This window comes from Nannospalax galili, unplaced genomic scaffold, assembly GCF_000622305.1.
Source record: "Nannospalax galili isolate Female #2095 unplaced genomic scaffold, S.galili_v1.0 scaffold87, whole genome shotgun sequence".
Classification (NCBI taxonomy): Eukaryota; Metazoa; Chordata; class Mammalia; order Rodentia; family Spalacidae; genus Nannospalax; species Nannospalax galili.
In genome coordinates, this window is record NW_008360320.1 from 14,084,486 (window position 1) to 14,093,445 (window position 8,960).

Here is an 8,960-nt window from a genome sequence, read left to right on the forward strand (position 1 = left end):
ACTTTTAAATGTAATAAGCAATTATAAAAAGGTTTCATAATACCAGGTTAATATTCAAAAGTCAATTGCTTTTCTACTTACCAGCAATTACACTGGTGTTCACAATTTAAATCACATTTTCATTTACATTAGCTTTCTGCAACAGCAGAAAAACATCTAGTTGTAACCCTATCAAACCATGGTCAAGACCTATATGAGGAAAACCACATATCTCTCATCAAGCATATAAAAAAACAACAATTGGAAGTTTGACCTATATTCCCTGAAGGAAAACTCAAGATTGTCAATGTGCTAGTTCTTACAAACTTGAGTTATAATTGCAATAGAACCCCACTCAAAAGTCCAAGTTTCCATTATTATATCAAATCAATTCTAAAGTTGGTCTGAAAAAGCAATGAGTGAGAAGATTCAAAACAACATTCAAGAACAGACTTTAAATAATGACCCCGCCTGTTTTCAAGGTTTATTTTTTCATATAATCAAGGTAGTTTGACATTTAACAATAGTTGACAAACATATTAACATAGCATAACATATATCCCAAAATTCAATGGTAAAAGAAGCAAACGGGACAGTAATCTTAATAAATATTTGCAGGACACTTGAACATCCATGATCCACATGGGAAATGAAATGAACAAACTGTAAATAGCTCAAAATAAGTAATAATCTAAATTCAAAACAATTCTACAAAACTTTTAGAAATAATAGAAAAGAAAACATAAAATATCATGAATGTGACAATAACTTTAAGATCAAATAATTGATAAAGTGGACCACATTAAAATTAAAAACATTAAGATAACCATGGTAGTACATCATTAAGATGAGCCCATGATCTCATCACTTGGGAGGTAAAGGCCAGAGTATTATTCACAATCATGCTGATCTACATTGTAAGTTTGAGGCCAGCATGGACTGCAAAGCAGCATGTTTTCTCAGAGTAAATGAATACAATAAAAATTTATTCTCTGAGAAAGGTGTGGTACAGGAGCTGGCAAGATGGCTCAGTAATCAAGAGCACTGGTTGCTTTTGCAGAGGACCCAGGTTCGGTTCCCATCACCCATAAGGCATCTAACAACCATCTATAACTCCAGTTCCAGGGGAACCAATGTCCTCTTCTGACCTCCACAGACATTTCACACACGTGGAGCACTTACATAAATACATGCAAAATACTCATACCCATAAAATAAAAATAATTAAATAAAAATTTAAAAAACCATGGCCCAAAGTATGAAAAGATAATCCACAGATTGACAAAACATTTTAGCAAAATACATATCTGATAGAGGTCTAGTATTCAAAATAAACAATGAAATCTTAAAACTGAAGAATAATGGTTGGGGAAATGCATAATGAGTAAAGTGCTTACTGCATAGTATGAGGACCTGATTTCAGATCCCCAGAACTCATAATAAGACCAGGCACTGTGGTGCACAACTGTAATCCTCAGTTGGGAGGAAAATGTTTTTGTCTTGCTGACAGCCACTCTTGCTAAATTGGTGAACTCCAGGTTCAGTGAGAGACCCTGTCTCACTACACACACACACACACACACACACACACACACACACACACACACACACACACACACACACACACACACACACACACACACGATTTTAATTGTGTACTAAAGTAAAAGACAAAACTATAGAAACAGTGATTGCTGGAGGATTCAACAGAGGCCAGCAGCAAAGAGTAATTGGAGTAGAGAAATTTCTAGGTGGCAAACTGTATGGCACTTAATGAGGAGTAGGCACATGATAGTGTATATTTCTAAAAAACATAGAACTGTTCAACACAAAGAAGAAAGCTCTTCATTATGAATGTTAGTAATGCATCAGTGTCTATTCATCTGTTGAAACAAGTGCACTGCACTCATGCATACGAATTATTAATGCTGACGATACCAATACCAGGTAAAACAGTGAGGAAGGACAGAAGGGTAATAAGAAAATCTCCACTGTAAAATTGTCTAGTAATTTAAAAAATTACCAAAGGAAAACAAAAAGACACTGAGCTCCAACCAAGGACCCAAAGAATTGTAAAAACCTAATATGGTTTCTTTCAGAAATGCAACTTCTCCATGACTCCAGTTGACATTCCTAATCAATAGTCTGAGGCTGCCTTTCAGAAGAGCACTACTATAATGTGAGGCTGGTAATTCAAAGTCAGCAGAGTATATCAAGTCTCTGACAAAAGAGACTATATTATTTTCATTTTTCTGTAGAGTTCCTTCAATTAAAAAAATTTCATTTTCAAAAGATTTAAAATCTAATAAGGCAAGGCTATAATTTCAAGTCCACTGTAGCTTGAAATTAAAATTACTGGTGGCAGGACCATTTCAAACCAAGCTCAACTCTTTCTGTAAAACAGAGCGAATCACAATATTGTGTCCCTCTGTTATGGAATTCATGGAAACTTTAGATATTACAGAAGCTATGTGCACTATTAGTTTTCCCATCTTCATAAGGTCATCCTATCACCACTTCATTATTACTTTTAATTAAACGAAAAGTATTATAAGATATTAAACAGACTCACACAGGTATGTACCTCTTCAGTTAAGAAAATACCTTTTATTCAAACTGACTGAACCTAAGAAGCACCTCTGTGCAAAATGACAATTACCTGATTATGATTATCTGGTCAACCCAAAGTCCTTGTTCCTTTGCCTTTTTGGTCCTTAAGAGAACGATTGCTAGTTTGGAACAGCCACAAAACCTTGAGGGGCATGAGGATAGGAGATGAAGTTTCTCTTTGTTTTATTTCACTCTAAGTCAGACCATGTTATGTAACAGAATGATTCATGCTCTGAGAGAAGAGACTTCTTAGATAAAGCTTTAGCTTATACTATTGGGTCACCAAATTACCATTATTATGAACTCAAAAGACACAGAGCTGAAATAAAGCTGATTAATTATTTGACCTTTCCACAACTCCTAATTTATAAATTATGATCTGCCTAGTAGTGACCTAGTTTATGAAGAAATAGCATTACATAAAAGTACCATATAAACTTAGTTGTATAGAAATAGTATGTAATAAAGTTGACATTTGACTTCTTTACTCTTTAAATTTCTGAAGTCCGTCTTGTATGCCCAATTAAAACTTTCCCAAGGGAACATATGTTGTGCTTTGAGAAAAGATTTTTTTCATTTGGATTCAAGAAGCATTCTTGTGTGAAAATATTATTGGCATTTTATGTTGAGGAAACCGAAGAGCAGAGAGTTACAGTTGCAAAGAAAAGTTAGAAAAGTTGAGTACAAATCGGACGTACTAAGTCTTGAAATCGGATCTTATATGTTTTGAAAGAAATTGCTGCCTCTGATAGCTAATGACTGTGATACTGTCTTCCAGTACCCCTTAAGATGCTTGATCTCATTCCTTATCAGCCACTCCTTAGGGTTTATTCTTTTTCTCCCACATTCTCCCACTTTTTATTCACTCAGAAAGAAGCTAAATCATTTAGATTTTGATGTACTCACACTCTTTAGGTAGATGTCTGTTGAGGTTATGCCCCCCGGCGACAAGAAGGCAGTGACCAAGTCTAATCATACTGTCAATATACCCTACAGTAAGTTGATTAGTGATCTTTCCTAGGAAGGAGAGACTTGTCTTGGGAGTGTCTCTTACTATAGTAAATGTGATGCAGTGTGGCTCCCAAAAGACATGGACATGGTGTCTACTGTTCTGTTCTTGGTTACCCTCCAGAGTTTAGCAGGATTCAACCTTTAAGAGACAACTGTTTAGTTAGTTGACTATATTTTAAACATGTTAAGTCAGCAAACATATCATGTTGCTATGCCTAAATCATTTTTTCAGAGTTCAAACCCATCTTTGATATTTCAAAAACATTTCCATGCCATTTTAAACACATGTACAACTGAAAATGTTAAGTTCACACGAAGATCTTGAGAACAAAAGTCTGTAATACTGAAACTATCATCCTTTGGAAGATTTTATTCAGTCCTAGCTAAGAATTAAGGGAGGCTTATGAGTCACTGACTTTAATATTTACTTGAAAAACAAGTACCTGTCGCAAAATTACAGAAACCATTAATACTTTTTTGTGTAGTTACTAAAAGGAAGGATAAAATGTTTCTTGTCATTAAACTAAATTTCATTTACAAGTGAATGCTTTTTTTAAGATAAGTTATCTTCTGCCAATATTCTGTGCTTCAGTTATGAATTTTATTGCTAACACTTTATTGTTGTGTGCTAAAAAATTCCATAGGAAACAGAGCCATGTGCCTGGGATTTGCTTTCCTTGAAGCAATAGAATAGATGGATTGTAGAGAAATCAGGTGTTAGCTTCTTGAGGTGAAAAGGAAACTTCCTTCTTCCTAGTGACTTGGCACTCACATTCCTCATTGTTAGATTGCTACCACACTATTACTGATGGCCAATGAACTATGAGCCGATGTAGACTAGAGCCTTTGTAACTCCATTTCTTCCCTCATGGAGTAACCTTGCACTCTGTCAGTTACTGAGAACCTACACCAGAGTTAAAGGAGATATTTGACACCATGGTAAAGCAAACTAACCTAACACATCATACCTTAGAATTAATATAATCATAGCTCTCATAATTGAAGTGATAGTATGCATAGTTGGTGGCACAGTTATTAAATTTACCCAATGATCAGCACAGACATAATTGACTAAAAAAGCACACTTAAAGTAAGATGGAGTCATTTTTCAAAACTAGTTTCAAATACACAAAGTTTACCAAAAGTTATTCCATTATTGCTTCTGCACTAGAGTCACTAGAGTCCTGAAGTGTGCAAGCAGAATATAAGAAAGCAATCTCATGCACAATCTCGGGTACAAATTTAGATTAAAACCTTTAATATGTCAGTGTTGAAGAGCAAATAAAACACCAGGAAAAGGCCCTGTCACACCCCTACTTGTAAGGATGTAGCAAATGTTTTCTTTTCACAAAGGTCTTTAGGAACAGAACAGCTGAAGAACTGGGCAGAGATCACAGAGTTACAAAAATATCAGTACGTCCTAAATGTTAAGATAATTATACTCAACACCAAAAAGAATTCACTTAAATTAGAGCACACTAAACTCTTTGAACTAGTAAACCTCTGGCAAAGTACTAATATGAAACTGAGAGAGAACAGATGTGCTGTGGAGAGCATGCTGGTTTTAAAGGCAGTGAAGTTTCTCTTAAAATAAATACAGTCATTTAAAGTCTTTGAGTCATGACTGGAGAAGCACTACACTGAGGTGACAGAGCAGTTAAAGGTCCCACGGGAAAAAGAAAGGCATGGGAGTGATTTTCTATGAAGCCAATTGTGAATATACAGATTAACTTGTCTGTAAACAGATTGAAACCTGTGAGAAACTGGTTCCCTAACACAGGATTCTGTGCCTTTGTTCAACTTTGATTTAAGGAGGAAAAGGCAGGGTATAGTAACATTTCCTTCCCTCCTCATTCCTATCAATCGACCTCACTTTAGGGTAGCTTCATGGTTTATGTTGAATCTGCAAGTCTAGTTATGTTGCTCTGTAGGCAACCAAATGGGAAAGGTTTTAGAGATTCTTCTTGAGCCAGCCTGGTTTATCTTACGAAAAAACTTAAGACCTAAAATCAGGTTTAAGGGGGCTTGGACACAAACCACTAGGCAATTTTTAAATGTAATATTTTGATTTTAAAATATATTAACTTATTGGATAGAGTCTCTAGTGAGAGATGCTTTGTGGTTTGTAGGTTATATTTTAATATTTTATTGAAAATTTAATAAATGCTATTTGCCTGCTTCAAGATAACTTAGTATTTGTTTTCAAGATAAGGTCAGTGTTTTTCTCTGCTCATGTTTTCTCTTGAATGTCTGAAAAATATCTTAAATTAGAAAATCTCAAACCAAACATATTCACTCCCTCTCCAGTGAAAACCTCTTTTTCCCCTACTTTTTCTAAATGTTAATTCTGTCCTACTATTTGTTAAGAACAAAATTTATTTCTTCTTCTCTCATCTTCCAAAAACAAACCAAAAATTTATTATTTCAAATACCTTCAAAATGCATAAAGACAATATTTTCTACCAATTCCTCTGCTTTCAGTAAGGGGCTATTCATTGCTAAATTCCTTGTGGTTGTCCCAATTGTTCTGAAATGGTCCTGCCCTACTTAGGCTCTTTCAATAGTCTATTCTTAAATGGGAAATCAGAGTGGTATTTTAGAAGCCTGAATTATGTTACATAAGAACGTCACAGCTCCCCCCTCAGAATGGAAGCTGTTGCCACTTTAATAGACTAAGAACCCCTTATTATTTTGGGTGTGTAATTTTAGATTCCATCCTTTCATACTTTGTCCAGTCATGCTTTTGTCTTTAAATCTTTCATAAAAAAACATGGTATTCATCAGTGAAGACCCAAATGATTTACCCACTTTATACACTTTTCACCATCCCAATTCTTCTATGTAAATACTGTCTTCTCACTGCAACTTTCTTGACCACAGCTTGCAAAATACCAACCAAAACAATGTTATCTAATGTATCCCTATCCTCCCAAACATGCGTTTTGCTTCTCAGTTCTTATCATTCTGTGTGATGTTAGATATCTATATCCCTATTGACATACTCTCTTACACCTCTGCTGTATATTCTCCCACCTACATTATTGATGGCTATATCCTTTAAAAATTTATTTATTTATTTATTTATTTTTATTTTATGTGTATGAGGTATTTCCTGCATGTGTGAATGTGCACCCATATTGTACAGTGACCATGGAGGACAGAGAGGGCCTCAGATCCCCTGGAACTGGAGTTATTCACAGTTGTTAGCCATCTTGTGAGTGTTAGGATCTGAACCCGGGTCTTCTGCAAGAACAGCCAGTGCTCTTAACTGCTGAGCCATCTCTTCAGCCTCTAAGGGCATGAATATTACCTGTCATGCTAAGGTTTATGTACCAACCATGCTGAGTTTTATGTGGTGCAGGGGATCAAACCCAGGGCTTCATTCATGCTAGGTAAGCATTCTACCAACTGAGAAAAATACCAGCCCCTATGATGACTGTATCCTTAGTGTCTGGAAAAGTATTAGGTATATAGATAGATGGATGATAGATAGATAGATAGATAGATAGATAGATAGATAGATAGATAGATAGATAGATAGGTGATAAATAGATAGCTAGATATAGATATATAGATATAGATATAGATAAATATTATCAAAATATTCATTCACTGAAAGAAGTAAAGTAAAGAAAAATAATTTTTACTTGCTTTCTGTGTCTTTAGATTTCTATAGGGAGAATCCATTTCAAAATAGTTTCTAAGATACCTGTTGAGTGTCATAGAGAGGTTGGTGATGTGGAGTATAGGAGGAGAGAAAGAGTGAGGAATAAGAGAGATAAAGAGAGGCAGGGTAGGAGGGAAAGAAGGAAGGACAAGGAGAGAGAGGAGAGAGAGAGAGGACTATAACAAATCCTCAAAACTTTACCTTACCCCCCAAAAAATTTTGAAAGACAAACTGGGCTTTGAAGAAGTAATACATCATTAGTAGTCTGCCAAGCTATTTTTGCTGATGCTGCAAGGCCCAGCTCACCATATAAAGGCAGCACTGAGGGTTTCAAACCTAGATTACCTCATTGCACAATAAAGTACATTGTGAATTTCATATCCTTTGAAACATGAGGACCTGCAGCCATTTTGTATGCAGAAGCAGCTTGGTCAAGCTTGTGGGACTTTCGTATTGTCAGTACAAATCAGTATTAGTGAAAAGTAATAGTAGATACCGATATAGAAAAGCAATATAAACAAATCAGAGGAAGAAGCATTATATGCTAAATAATTTATTTTCTTCCATATACTAAAAGGAGATAACTTTTTGAGTGCTTACTTTACTACAGGCAATTTACAAATCTTATCTTAATTATATTTTGATCAACAGTTGTGGGCAAAGTCACATAAGTGTGAAGAATCAGTCCAGCATCTATATGAAACTCGGTCTTTGAAGTCTCTGGAACATGCAGCCTGTTTTAAAAGTCTTCTCTGTATATCCCTTAAACACATTGGAACAACTGGCTTGCATCTAAAAAGGACATACTGAAACCATATTAGAGAACATATTGCTTTATTATTAATGGTGAAAAATTGCTACACTCTTGGACAACAAAATAATCCCAATTAGGAGGCCCCTACATAGCCATCCGGTTGAAAGGAATTCAATTTGCTGTCAGAGAGCCTAGCATCACATTCATCTCTTAAAGATGCTAAGATTATGTAAATAAGTTACAGATTGCCTCTACTTGTTTCATAGAATGAGCTTCTGCCGTGTTCTTGCTGCATCAAAGAATGAACTCTGGGTAACACTCATTAATTTTTAGGGTTATTATAGTCATTAGTTTCTGTCAGCTCACAATTGCTGTAAGTGAGTTTAAAATATTTGAGTTTTCAGGTTATGGTACATCTAGATTTGTCTTAAAATGTGATGTTTTATCATTCTATCTGGCAGTTGTTTGGCTTTTTCTGTGCACAGCATTTGGCAGTACTCATGGGGTAGTAAGTCTTTTCTTTCAAAGTACTTATTTCTTGAGCCTCTCAGTGTGATAGATTTTTTTCCTTTGGGTACTTAATAAGAACTTTTTTCAAACTAACAGCTCGTTCTTAATTTTAAATTAGTTCTTCATGACATAATTCAACCGAGATATGTATGTGTATTGGCTCTGTCCTGGATAATCCTGCTTATGTGTTGGATAACATCAATCTCGGCATCAAGCACTTTATGCAAATTATGTTTATGCTGAGCCCAGGCTGTCAGGTAAGAATGTGCATCCTCATTTACTGAAGGAGATAGAGGAAGCTCTAATATACTGTTCCCAGAGAGCTGGCCTTGTTCCCAGAGAGCTGGCCTTGCATATATTCACATCCAGACTCCAGCCACTGCATGTCTTTGTCCACCTCTTTTATACTTGGACTTATTTTTCAGTCAT